The sequence below is a fragment of the Pan paniscus genome, chromosome 17 (assembly GCF_029289425.2).
Source record: "Pan paniscus chromosome 17, NHGRI_mPanPan1-v2.0_pri, whole genome shotgun sequence".
Classification (NCBI taxonomy): domain Eukaryota; kingdom Metazoa; phylum Chordata; class Mammalia; order Primates; family Hominidae; genus Pan; species Pan paniscus.
Window position 1 is genome coordinate 2,781,010 of NC_073266.2, and position 6,432 is coordinate 2,787,441.

Genomic DNA, 6,432 nt, shown 5'->3' on the forward strand with positions numbered 1-6,432 from the left:
ATGGCGGTGCTGCAGGGACCCGTCCAGGCTGCTATATGGCAAGCACTAAGCCACTATGCCTACCGAGGTGCGGTTTTCCTCGCGGAACGCCTCTATGCAGAAGTACACTCAGAAGAAGCCTTGTTTTTACTGGCAACCTCTTCTTACCGCTCAGGAAAGGCCTATAAAACATATAGACTCTTGAAAGGACACAGTGGTACTACACCGCAATGCAAATACCTGCTTGCGAAATGTTGTGTTGATCTCAGCAAGCTTGCAGAAGGGGATCAAATCTTATCGGGTGGAGTGTTTCCTAAGCAGAGAAGCCATGATGATATTATTGTTCCTGAGTTTGCTGATTCAGCTCGCTTTCCCCTTCCATCGTTGGGACATGTATATTGCAAGACAGATCGGCTTACCAAAGGGTCAGAATGTGACCAAAAGAGCCTCCGTTGAAATCCTTTCCTCTGGTGTCCCTTTGAATCATGATGTGAAATAGGGGGGAAAAGCCAGATCCTGACCAAACATTTTGATTCACATCTCTAGAGAGCTTTAGCAACTGCCTGTCCAAGTGTTGTGCCAAAACACTGGGACCTCGTCCTAGCTTATGTCACAGACAGCCTGAGACCGTTCTTACGGAAACACCCCAGGACACCGTTGAATTAAACGGATTGAATTGAGAATCTTCCAATTCAAAGTACTCCTTGAATACAGACTCCCCAGTGTCTTCTATCGATTCAGCCGTCCTTTCACCTGATACTGTCCCACTGGGAACAGGAACTTCCATATGATCTAAACAGGTTCAACATAAACCAAAAACTGGTCGAAGTGTATTAGGAGGACCAGCAGCAGTTAGTCCATGAGCCCCAAGTGTTGGCATTTTGCCATTAGAAGCCCCAAGTCCCGGAGACGGATCCTATGGACAAAACTGCACTGGTATTAGACACCTTCTGTCATTGACGTGCCATCCACCGGAGCCCCTTCAAAAAAGTCTGTTGCCGGAATCGGCCAAACCGGAACACAGTCTGTCTTCTCGCAGAGGGGAAAGAGCCGAAAGGTAACCCCAATTCTCGCAAAAACACAAAGTTCTGGTGCGCCGACAAGGGCAACACCTCAGGTATTGAGCCCCACTATGGCATCTCCCCCAAACGCACCGCCTCGAAGAAATTCACGACTCTTGACTAGTGACAGCTCCACAACCGAGGAGAATAGGAGAAAATTAAAAGGGAAGTTTCCACCTAAAATCCCAAACAGAAAAACAAAAAGTAAAGCTCATAAAGGAGGAATAACTCCACCGAACATAAGTGATAGCCATGGAAGTGACAACATTGGACTCTTCCGTCACTCCAGAAGGGAAAATAGCCGCAATCGCGCCTCAGATTCAGGCTTTTAATCTACAAAAAGCAGCAGCGGAAGGCTTGATGAGCCTTCCTCGTGAAAGGGGGAAAGGTTATTTAGCTTTGTGTTCTCACCACGGCAAAGAAGCTGTCAGTATCTTGAGCCATCTAGCTTCTCACCACCGCAATACCGGTTGGGTACTGTGCCAAATTGGAAGGGCCTATTGTAAACTTTCAGAGTCCACACAAGCTGAAAGAAAATTCTCAGAGGTTAGAAGGATTGAGAATTACAGAGTCGAAGGCATGGAGATCTACTCTACAACACTTTGGCATCCTCCGAAAGATGTTGCTCTTTCAGTTCTGTCCAAAGACTTCACAGACAGGGATAAAACTTCGCCAGCCAGAGGCCTGGTGTGCTGCAGGGAACTGTTTCGGTCTGCAACGGGAACACGATATTGCGATTCAATTCTTCCAGAGAACTCTCGAAGTGGATCCAAATGATGCTTATGCCTATAGTGCATTAGGGCGTGAGCTTGTCTTCACTGAAGAACTGGACAAAGCATCAGCTTGTTTTCGAAATGCTATCAGGGTCAATCCCAGACATTGTAAGGCATGGTAAGTGGTAATGAAGTGTAAAGACAAAGCCCTATGGATGGCGCCGGTACTCGCTAGTTTTTCTGGTTAGATAGCTCTTTATTGTCACGAATTTGGTTAAAAATACTTAGGGATGGTACATAGTGCTGAATAACTTCTAACTAAGATGTTTCCTTATGAAACGTATGTCTTGAACAAACTCTGAAATGAACTCATGATCATAGAATACCAGATCCTTATACTCAACAGTTTCAGTCTTCTAGCAAACTTTTGCAGACGCTGTAGTTGTCTTTGGTTCGTGTATGTGTTTCTTTAGTTGTGTGACTGGATTTGTGACTTTTACTTCGAGCACCGAAGTGGTGATGGGGACAAGGAGCGCTTGGGAGATTGGAAAGGAATAGCATAGTTCACTTATTGGAGAATAGAAAAATAGATGGAAACAACTCACGAGCTGCTGCTTTTTGACAGTGTTCCAGTTTACGGAGTTACTATGAAGAACTTCACGTGCCCTTTAATGTAGCGGTCTCTCTGTTTTACTCTTTTGTACTCGTGTATAAGTGGGCACATAGGAAATTACTACCTAGGTCCTATTGTGATCAACTGAATAAGACATGAAAAAGTGTGGTCCTACCTCTGCCTCAACAGCATACTCACCGTTGACATTTATTGCATTTTTCTGGACTGACTTCATAGTTTAAACGTCAAGAGAAGGCCGGGCGCAGTGGCTCACGCCTGTCATCCCAGCACTTTGGGAGGCCGAGGCGGGCGGGTCACGAGGTCAAGAGATCGAGACCATCCGGGCCAACACGGTGAAACCCCGTCTCTATTAAAAGTATGAAGATTAGCTGGGCGTGGTGGTGGGCACCTGTAGTCCCAGCTACTCGGGAGGCTGAGGCAGGAGAATCGCTTGAACCCGGAGAGGTGGCGGTTGCAGTGAGCCGAGATCACACCATTGCACTCCAGCCTGGGCGACAGAGCGAGACGCCGTCTCAAGAGAAATACATTAAAAAAATAAATACATACATAAGTAAATATCAAGAGAAAGTATAATTCTGAAGTCATAACCCTGTGGTAGTTATTCTGTCAGATACGGTGGTCTTTGGGGTGACTTATTACAGCAGTGGAGTTCTATCATTTGATTTGCTTCTAAATCTGAAGCATTATATTACGGAAACATTTTTTGATTTGCGAATATGTTGTTGAATGGATCATATCTCATTTTGCTGTAGTAGTTACATGGCCCGAAAGATGGCCAAAAAGATAGTGCCAGCTACTGCTGACCAACGCAACAATCAACTTGCCAATACTGCCTTCTCTTCCGATGGCTATGTTCTCCGTCCTATTTTAAGAACTCAGTTCTTCATAAGACTTGTGTCGTTTTCGATTTTTTTCCCAAGTCTGGTTGATCCTTGTGTTGTGATGTTTTTAAATGTGTATTGTCTGTTCAGCTCTTTTGCAGGAGTCGCATTCTTAAAAAAATCTTAACCCTATCAAAAATTGTGTTTAAAGGAGGATTATTCAGATCGGCCAGCTTTGACTAGGAAGAGTGTAAATGCTGACGTATTTAGGTAGCTCTAAATACTGAGCAACTTTATTCTAACCACAAAATGGATAGCCTTTCTTTTGTCTTCACTTTCGCTATCATTAGCACAGTGTTTAATACCTTTTCTTCATCTATAACACAATTATAATGATATAGGAAGCCACTCAAATAAGGCAGACACGTTGCGTTGCACTTAAAAAAAAAAAAAGAAGAAGAAGAAGAAGAAGTCTCTCTGTGGCACAGAATGAGGTGTGGCTCGAATCTGGAATCTCCAGTGAAAACCAATGAAAGAGGGTGAAACCCCGTGTCTACTAAAAAAAAAAAAAAAAAAAAAAAAAAAAAAAAAAAAAAAAAAAATGAGCCGGCCATGGTGGCGCTGAGACAGGAGAATCACTTGAACCCAGGAGGCAGAGGTTCCAGTGAGCTGAGATCACGCCGCTGCACTCCAGCCTGGGGGACAGAGCAAGACTCCATCTCAGAAACAAACAAACCCACCAAGCCAGTAAAGGTGTTTAATTCGATGGTGTCAGGCTCAGGTCTCTTGACAGGATACATCCAGCACCCGGGGGGAAACGTCGATGGGTGGGGTGGAATCTATTTTGTGGCCTCAAGGGAGGGTTTGAGAGGTAGTCCCGCAAGCGGTGATGGCCTAAGGAAGCCCCTCCGCCCAAGAAGCGATATTCATTTCTAGCCTGTAGCCACCCAAGAGGGAGAATCGGGCTCTCCACAGACCCCACAACCCCCAACCCACCCCACCCCCACCCCTCCCACCTCGTGAAATGGGCTCTCGCTCCGTCAGGCTCTATTCACACCGTGTGCTTTTGGAACCTCCAGCGTGTGTGCGTGGGTTGCGTGGTGGGGTGGGGCCGGCTGTGGACAGAGGAGGGGATCAAGCGGCGGTGTCCCGCGGGTGCCCGGGACGTGGGACGTGGGGCGTGGGTGGGGTGGCCAGAGCCTAGGGAACTCATCGCCGGTCAGGACGTCTCCCCTCCTGGTCCCCTCTCTGACCTACGCTCCACATCTTCGCCGTTCAGTGGGGACCTTGTGGGTGGAAGTCACCATCCCTTTGGACTTTAGCCGATGAAGGCCGGGCTCCCAAGAGTCTCCCCGGAGGCGGGGTCTTGGGCAGGCTCACAAGGATGCTGACGGTGACGGTTGGTGACGGTGATGTACTTTGGAGGCCTCGGGCCAATGCAGAGGTATCCATTTGACCTCGGTGGGACAGGTCAGCTTTGCGGAGTCCCGTGCGTCCTTCCAGAGACTCATCCAGCGCTAGCAAGCATGGTCCCGACGATCCCAGCTCCCAGCAGAGGCACTTTTGTTCACACAGGATCCTGGGCAGGAAAGTTCTCAGCAGGCTTAGGCCTCCTAGCCAAAAAGCCAAAACCACTTCTGGGATTTTTTTCGAAGAGCCAGTGGTTCCACAAGGGGCCGTGGGTAGTTGTGGAAATGGAGAGAAGTGTTTGCACATACATATTGGAGACAGAACGGACAGGGCTCGGTCACAGATCACTTAGGACACGGGCAGATGCACATTGAGAAAACTCTTCCGGCATCCTAGGGGAACAGAGGTACGATTTTTCGAGACAGTCGAGGGAGAAGCCACACCAGATTTTAGGATTGGATCTTTATTCCTATGTAGTTTCTATGAGGTATCCAAGTCCAGAAATCAACTCGCCAGTTCTGTACAGCATTCTGTAGGGAGATCAAATCTGGGATGTCAGAAGTTAAGAATTCGGGCCTTGGTGAGGGATTAGATTAGATGTACTTGAGCTTATTTTGCAAAAAAAAGAGAGGGCGGGAGATAGCGAGAGCCAGAGCCAGAGACCGAGACAGACAGACAGACAGAGAGAGAGAGAGACAGAGAGACAGAGAGACAGAGACAGAGAGACAGAGACAGAGACAGACAGAGAGAGACAACGATACACAAAGAGGGAAAGACAGAAAAAGAGAGAGAGAGAGACAGATAAAGAGACAGACGGAGAAAGACACAGATGGTCAGAGACAGAGAGAAACAGAAAGAGAGAGAAACAGAGACAGGAAGGGAGAGAGACAGGCAGAGAGAGAGAGACAAACAGACAGGCAGACAGACAGGCAGAGAAAGAGTAAGACAGAAGGCAGACACACACACCCCCCCACACCCCCCCCCACACACACAGAGAGAGAGAGAGAGAGAGAGAGAGAGACAGAGACAGAGACAGACAGAGAGACAGAGAGAAAGACACAGAGAGAGAAAGACAGAGAGAAACAGACAGAAAGAGAGACACAGACAGAGACAGAGAAACAGCCGACAGGGGGGAGAGAGAGAGAGAGAGAGAGAGAGAGAGAGAGAGAGAGAGACAGAGAGAGAGAGAGACAGAGAGAGACAGACAGACAGGCAGAGAAAGACAGTAAGACAGAAGACAGACACACAGAGAGAGAGACAGAGAGACAGAGACAGAGAGAAAGAAAGACAAAGACAGAGAGAGAGAGAGAGACAAACAGACAGACAGGGAGAGAGACAGAGAGACTAAGACAGAAGACAGACACAATGAGAGAGACAGAGACAGAGAGAAGGAAAGACAAAGAAAGACAGACACGGACAGAGAGAGACAGAGAGAAACAGACAGAAAGAGAGAGAGAGAGACACGCAGAGAGAGAGTGAGAGAGACAGGCAGGCGGAGAGAGAGTAAGACAGAAGACAGACAGAGTGAGACAGACAGGCAGAGAGAGACAGAGAGAAAGAAAGAGAGAGAGAGACACGCAGAGAGAGAGAGTGAGAGAGACAGGCAGGCAGAGAGAGAGTAAGACAGAAGACAGACAGAGTGACAGAGACAGGCAGAGAGAGACAGAGAGAAAGAAAGAGAGAGACAGACAGACAGAGAAAGACAGAGACGGAGAGAGAGACACAGAAAGAGAGAGAGAGACAGAGACAGAGAGAAACATACAGACAGGGGGAGAGAGAGAGAGAGAGAGAGAGAGAGAGAGACCGACAGACAG

At 47.7% G+C, this 6,432-nt stretch overlaps 1 pseudogene; it reads left to right on the forward strand.

Moving 5' to 3' along the window:
- On the forward strand, positions 1 to 3,667 carry LOC134729206 (cell division cycle protein 27 homolog; annotated as a pseudogene).
- Positions 3,668 to 6,432: the final 2,765 nt, after the last annotated feature.